Below are 6,891 nucleotides of genomic sequence, written 5' to 3' on the forward strand. Positions count from 1 at the left end.
CTTATTCAACTGTCTGGTCTTTTGCAGTAGCTACATTTATTTTTCTTTATTTTTAAGTTAGAGTAAAAAAGAACTCAATGATACATATATTATTTAGCAAAATGCATTATATGAATGTGATTTCATCCCTGGAACCTACAGGAAATGCTGCCAAGTCTCAACCCACCAATGGGTTTAACCAGTAATTGCTTATGTCATATACTTAGAGCATTCCAGATAAACAGTGTCCTGTATGTTCTGCTGGCTGTTTACACTATTTTTTTTGGCTACCGATCCAGAAGCATCTCTGAAACATTTTTGTACCACAGTGACTCTCCCGACCCTCTGTTTACAGAGATCAACAGAGCTGTTATAGACTGACAGTGCTCCTTGGTGGGAAGGAACACAATTCTGTCTTAATCCAGCATCACTTTTCACTTACACCTGTTTTCTCCCTTGTGTTCTTCTTTGGGCAGATTTTATTTATCACCTCAGATTTCTTCTTCTCAAAAATAAGCACAGGACTTCTTGTTATTAAATTGAAATTAATGTCATCATGCATAGGAAAGCACGATTTGTAAACAAGTGTGGGTGGTTTTTGAACTCTCAGAAGTATGAACTGTTTCCCAGCTATGGACTCTGGGAGGACAGAGTTTCCCTTTTGCCTGGCTACACCTGCAGTAATGTCAGATTGCTTCATTTCCTCTCTCTCTCATCCGTCTATCTGATAAAGGTTTAAAACAGAATGAAAGAGTGAAGTAGATTTTCTTAAATGATTACATACCTATAGAAATATGTTAAAATATTAATGACATTAACATTTCAGAATTTTCCTTATCACATTTGTACCCCTTATATTTGTTATGTAAATAGTGGCTTGGAGCACATTTCCAAACTATTGCAAAACTGAGTGTATCAGTTCAAGTGGAGATTTATTTTTATTTGTGCATCACTTTAATATATTCAATGAGTGTGGTTCCATCCCATATGGATACTCAGGGAAATGCTATAAGTATAAGAAACTATGTGGTGTTAAGTCCCCTTTAACGAAGTAAATAAATCAAAATAACACTGGTAAATAAATGGCTATCATTTGACAAGTCACATAAATTGCTTTACCCAGGAAGAACAAGTTTGACCGAGATTAAGTGTCACAAAATAGTGAGACCGTTGCCTTGCAGAAGTCCCCTAAGAGAAATACAAGTGTTTCAATTATGTCTGAACCCTAAATTACTTGAGAAATATTTAGAGGCTCTCCCATACTAAGGGAGATGGGATAATACTCTGATTAAGTTCTAGCCAATTATCAAGAGTAAGTCAGAATCATTTTAGAACCCAAACTAGTTGGTTGGATAGTTCATTTCCAACAGCCCACCACGGCATAATCCTGCTGCAGCCATCTGCATCATAAGATAACTTGATTCCCAGGTTTATTACTGAAACACCATAGCAATGTGAGTAAATTTGCCAGAGTGATTTCCCTGCGGTCACACGTTTATTTAGCCAAACAAATGGCTGTGCTTGCGGTGGGCAGCAGATGTCGCTGGTGGCAGGGTACAACATCATCTGAAGCATCTTTTCTCTGATTGCAACTGAGAGGGAGTGGCAGTGTGAAAGGAGCTGAGTAATTTAAACTTTACAAGGACTATCCGTTTGTTCCTTAAATTCTCCTATGATTCCCGTTAAATTGCGTCCCCAGATTTCCCCTGAATAGGGATACAGTCCTGTTGCTCTCCATTTGGAACGGTGCCTAGCAGCAATCAATAATTCAAACAAATACAACACTGGGGTTTTGCGGAGGGCTTCTCTCAACGTGACTACCCGTGTGTGCCCAGGGTGGCCCTCACACCCTCACTGACTCTTCCCTGTCCCTATGGTACGAAGCTCATTCCATATGTTAAACATATGTCTCTGAAGAATAGTCTTCTGAGTTCTGAGCTGGCTGAAGGTTCCGTTATATCTAGTGTCAAGAGCTTCTTCCTATCTTTGAATTTATTTCTCTATGCACCATCACCACCTCCAGCTTATGATATTCTTGCTTCCCAAGGAAGAAACTTACGGCTGATATTGTACTTTAGTTCATACAACGCCCCCAAAACAACTCTTTTTGTTTGAGAGTTACAGTATGAAGGCTAGAAAGCTTATCTGGCAGCCAGGAGTGGCTAAGTGATGCAGTTCTGTCCAAGCAAATATAATTGGAGATATGCTGGAGTCGCCCTACCCATGCCTCTTTCTTTTTGCCTGGAATCTTGTACATGGTCACACTGCAGCAGCCATTTTGTGACCATGAGGGAAAGGGAAAGAGAAATCCAGAGTCTCAGACTGGTATCAGCAGACATTTGCCTTCTGGTTTCCTGCTATTTGAAGAATGAGGTCCCCATTTTCAAATGAAAGTAAATTTATCTGTTATTTGCAGTCAAAGCATTCTTAAAACAAAATCCTTCTTGAACAAGGGGAACAATTAGGACTGGAAGTGATTCTCCCCCAATCTGGAGAAACGTTTCTCCAAACTGATTAAGAGAGAGGATTGGGAAAAGCACCTGGAGTTCCTTGGAGCCCAGTCACTGAGAATAGGCAGGACTCTGGAAAGGCTGGCAGGAGGGCTGGCAGTGCAGGTGCCTAAAGTGTTTAAATTTGTAACCATCTCTTCTCCAGTGCCTTGGCTGTTTGCACTAATAGCAGAAACTAGAAGGCTTTTGGGTTTGTTTAGGAGCCTTCATTTGGTGGAGTTGTAGATGAACGATTTGGGTGGTCTTCCTCCTAGGTGACTCATCTTCAGTGCCCAAGAGCTGGTTTTTGCCACACTAACTAGGTCTGGAGTGGATAGTTTCCCATCCCATCCTGGTCCTTTTTACTAGAAGGGAAAGGTCCCAGTTCAGACCATTAATAAACAGAGCTTAAAACTACCTGGCGGAAACATCTGAAGGAAAGCCAGTATTTTCTTTAAAAACAATATGACGTTGGTTGTAACAGTCATGAACAGGTTCACCAGATTTTTGTGTGCAAGCTTGAACTGTGTTCCAATCAACAAGATTTGGAAAAACCTTAGGAATTACTCTATAAACTCACCAAGCAATTGCCCGAGCCTGATTACATAATAAATTAGTGGGCTGGTTTCTCAGGTGTCATTCTAGAGACCTTTCAGAATTTTCCTAATTAGCAGTCTTCATCCAGTGCTGGGCCTGGCCGTCACCAATAAGGACATGACTAGCTGATACAATTCAGAGAAACTGGGTGGATAAGTTTGAATGACTCTATTACATTCCTCAGCAAATCTGTGAGGATCTTGAGTTACCTGGGAAAAATCCCTGACCATGGCTCATCGTCTAGCTTTCAATAATATATGAAATTAAGAGAAACAATCCCTTTTAAAATCACATCCAAAAAACAATAAAATTCTTAGGAATAAATCTGACCAAGGAGGTGAAAGACTAACACATGGAGAACTACAAAGTACTGATTAAGGAAGTTAAGGATGGCTTAAAGAAATAGAAAGATAGCCCATGCTCTTGGATTAGAAGAATCAATATTGTTAAAATGGCCATACTGCCCAAGGCAATCTACAGATTTAATGCGATCCCTATCAAATTACCCAGGACATTTTTCACAGAACTAGAACAAATAACCCTAAAATTTAAATGGAATCACAAAAGACCCAGAATTGCCAAAGCAATATTGAAGAAAAAGAACAAAGCTGGAGATTTCAAGATGTAGAATAGATAAACAAGATTATCCTGTATAGCACAAGGAAATATATACAAGATCTTATGGTAGCTCACAGTGAAAAAAAATGTGACAATGAATATATGTAAGTTCATGTATAACTGAAAAATTGTGCCCTACACTGGAATTTGACACAACATTGTAAAATGACTATAACTCAATAAAAAAAAAGTTAAAAAAAAAAAAAAAAGAACGAAGCTGGAGGAATAACCCTCCCAGCAGAGCTACGGTAATCAAAACAGCATGGTATTGGCATAAAAACAGACATATGGACCAATGGACCAGAATAGAGAGCCCAGAGATAAAACCCACAGACCTATGGTCAATTAATCTTCAACAAAGGAGGCAAGAATATACAGTGGAGAAAAGACAGTCTCTTCAGCAAATGGTGTTGGGAAAACTGGACAGCAGCACGTAAATGAATGAAATTACGACATTCCCTCACACCATACACAAAAATAAACTCAAAATGGCTTAAGGACTTAAATATAAGACAAGACATGATAAACTTCCTAGAAGAAAACATAGGCAAAACACTCTCTGACATCAATCTTAGTAATGTTCTCGTAGGGCAGTCTACTCAGGCAATAGAAATAAAGGCAAAAATTAACAAATGAGACCTAATTAGGTGTATAGATAAGGAAATGAAAGTCAATGCAAATAATGAGATCTGTCCAATCCTTTTATTTATCCAACTTTCTCATAAGATTAAACCAGGAAGCTCAAGAGGTGCTCTTGTTCCTTTAAAAAAAAAAAAAAAGAGTAAGTATCTGAATAAGAAATACAAGAATAAGAGATAAGGAATGAAAACTTGAATCTGGGATTTTAAGATTAAATTATCAGGCTTTTGACATTGAAAGCTACAATTGCTACTTTGTTATAAACATTATTTATAATAGGTGATTGAAAACTAGAGTGCACAAGATGTAAAAGGAAAGATGTATTATACAAATTCATCTTGAGTTGCTTTTCTATAATCTCTTGTTATATTTACATTAATAGAAATACACTCTAATGATATCTTAGTAAAGCGGATTTTTCTGCCCAGTACTTCTTTCATTTCTGCAAACTGAAGATGGCATAACTTTTCTCAAACGGTTTTTATAACAAACACTTGCAGTAATTATGTAACACTTTAAGGAGTGTCTCTCAATTAGTAGATACTCATTAAATATTTGATGAATAACAGCAACTTTGCCCACTCAGTCCTTTCTTCTTTTCCTTTTAACAGTGCAGTTTTTGTGTGTTTTGTTGTTATTTTGTTGTTTTTGTTGCTTTTAATTCTGAATATAGTTTTACTCTTGCAGTCAAGAAGTCTGAAATTGCTCTCATACCTCCACACCCACCTTCTCTGAAATCACTATTTGCAATCTGTAGTGTGACAACATAGATGTGCCAGCAAATACTGTTAGAAAGGTCTGTCATGGGAAATTAGTCCTTACGCTCTTAGGCTGCAGCTGTGAAATGTGAATTTAGAGTTTTCTAAAAGAATTTTCATTTTGTCATTGAGAATGGCCATTTATTATCTTTTTTTTTCCAACAGAGGACTTAAATGCTGCCTCAAAAATTAAACACAGCACTTGAAAACATTTTTTCAAAATCCAGTGTGTCAGGAAAAATTCTACTGATCAAATTTATGGACAATTTTATTTCCCTCACTTGCTTCCTTTGCTTGGAACAACAGGGTCTCTCTTTATCCAGGTCTTCATCTGTGCTTGGGTTTTGGTTTGGATATGACAGGAGTTTGGTTTTTTTTTTTTTTTTCCTTCTCTTCTTCTTCTTCTTCTTCTTCTTTAAATATACTTAATGCTTAGGGAGTCTGTTTATATGTCAAAATTTACATATATTCTATACCTTTTATAGCAGCTCATCGTGTACTTGATATGGATAAGATGATCTTAATCACTAGAAAACAGGTACTTTGCATTTTTCATTACATATCCACATTATTTTCCTTCTAAACAGTCATTATGGTGCTACAGATATCTCTCTGGATTCATTTATCATGGGCAGATCTTGAAAAAGTTTTCAATTTGCACATTTCTCTCTCTTTATTTTCTTTATAAACAAGTGGATTACATATTCCATCATATTTTATTGTCTGGAATAGCTGCTGAACAAGAAAATATATAATTTGCACTCCTGCATCTACAGATGAAATTGATCACTTTAGTACAATTTCATCTGAGGTAAAACCCAGAATGTTTTTTTTTCTTTATAGACATACTCATTCTATTTTCTGCAAAGCAGATATATTTAATATAGTAATTAAAACACTACATTAGGACTCCATTCAATTCCATCTCTGACTATGTTGAATACTGACTAGCTCTAGTTCTGTTTCACAAATAATCTGTAACTATCTCTCATCTGTTACAAACTGTGTTTTCTTTCATTGTTAACATGAAACTGACCCTGGTTATTTATTCAATCCTATGTGAGTGGTTAGAGGATGGCTGTGAATGTGACTGTTCTTTTTAGAAAATATACTTGGTATTGACAGCCTGCAAACATTAGCTGGCATTTTTCTCCAGAAACAAGGAAAAAATTAGCAATTCTCCAGATGCTACAAAGAACCATGCCTTGATGTAATTTACATAAATAAGAACATTTTAAACAAATTCTCATAATGTAATTTCTTCTACATATATGTCAATAATAGGTATGCTAGACAGTAAAATTTTTAAAAGGACACAATGGTAATAATGGAAAGCTACAGTGGTTAAACATGGTACCTAGAACCAAACAGAGTCTGAACTGACTTTGCCACTTATGAACTATGTAACCATGATCAAATTACTTACTTGATTATCTCTATGACTCAGTTTCTTCATCTGCAAAATAGGCATAACAGTAAAACCTATATCACTGAGTTGTCACGAGGGTTAAAGGAGTTAATATAAAGTGCTCAGAGGCACACCTCGTATGCACTAGTGATACGTACTATTATGAGTGATCAATGTTAACTAACATCATGGGGATGACCTCATTTACTTCTCAGAATACAACTATAAAATTGATTCTGGTTTTGTTCTTATCTCACTGAGGGTGGCCAAATCCTTTGCCTGAGGTCACATGGACAGTGAGGGTCGAACTGAGACTTTCATCCAGAGCGCTGGGCTCTTGGGACCACTCCCTCATCTGTCACAACACCCCCTCCCACCTCTTACAGGTGGATGAAGTTGATGA

This window comes from Camelus bactrianus, chromosome 10 (genome assembly GCF_048773025.1).
Source record: "Camelus bactrianus isolate YW-2024 breed Bactrian camel chromosome 10, ASM4877302v1, whole genome shotgun sequence".
Lineage (NCBI taxonomy): Eukaryota > Metazoa > Chordata > Mammalia > Artiodactyla > Camelidae > Camelus > Camelus bactrianus.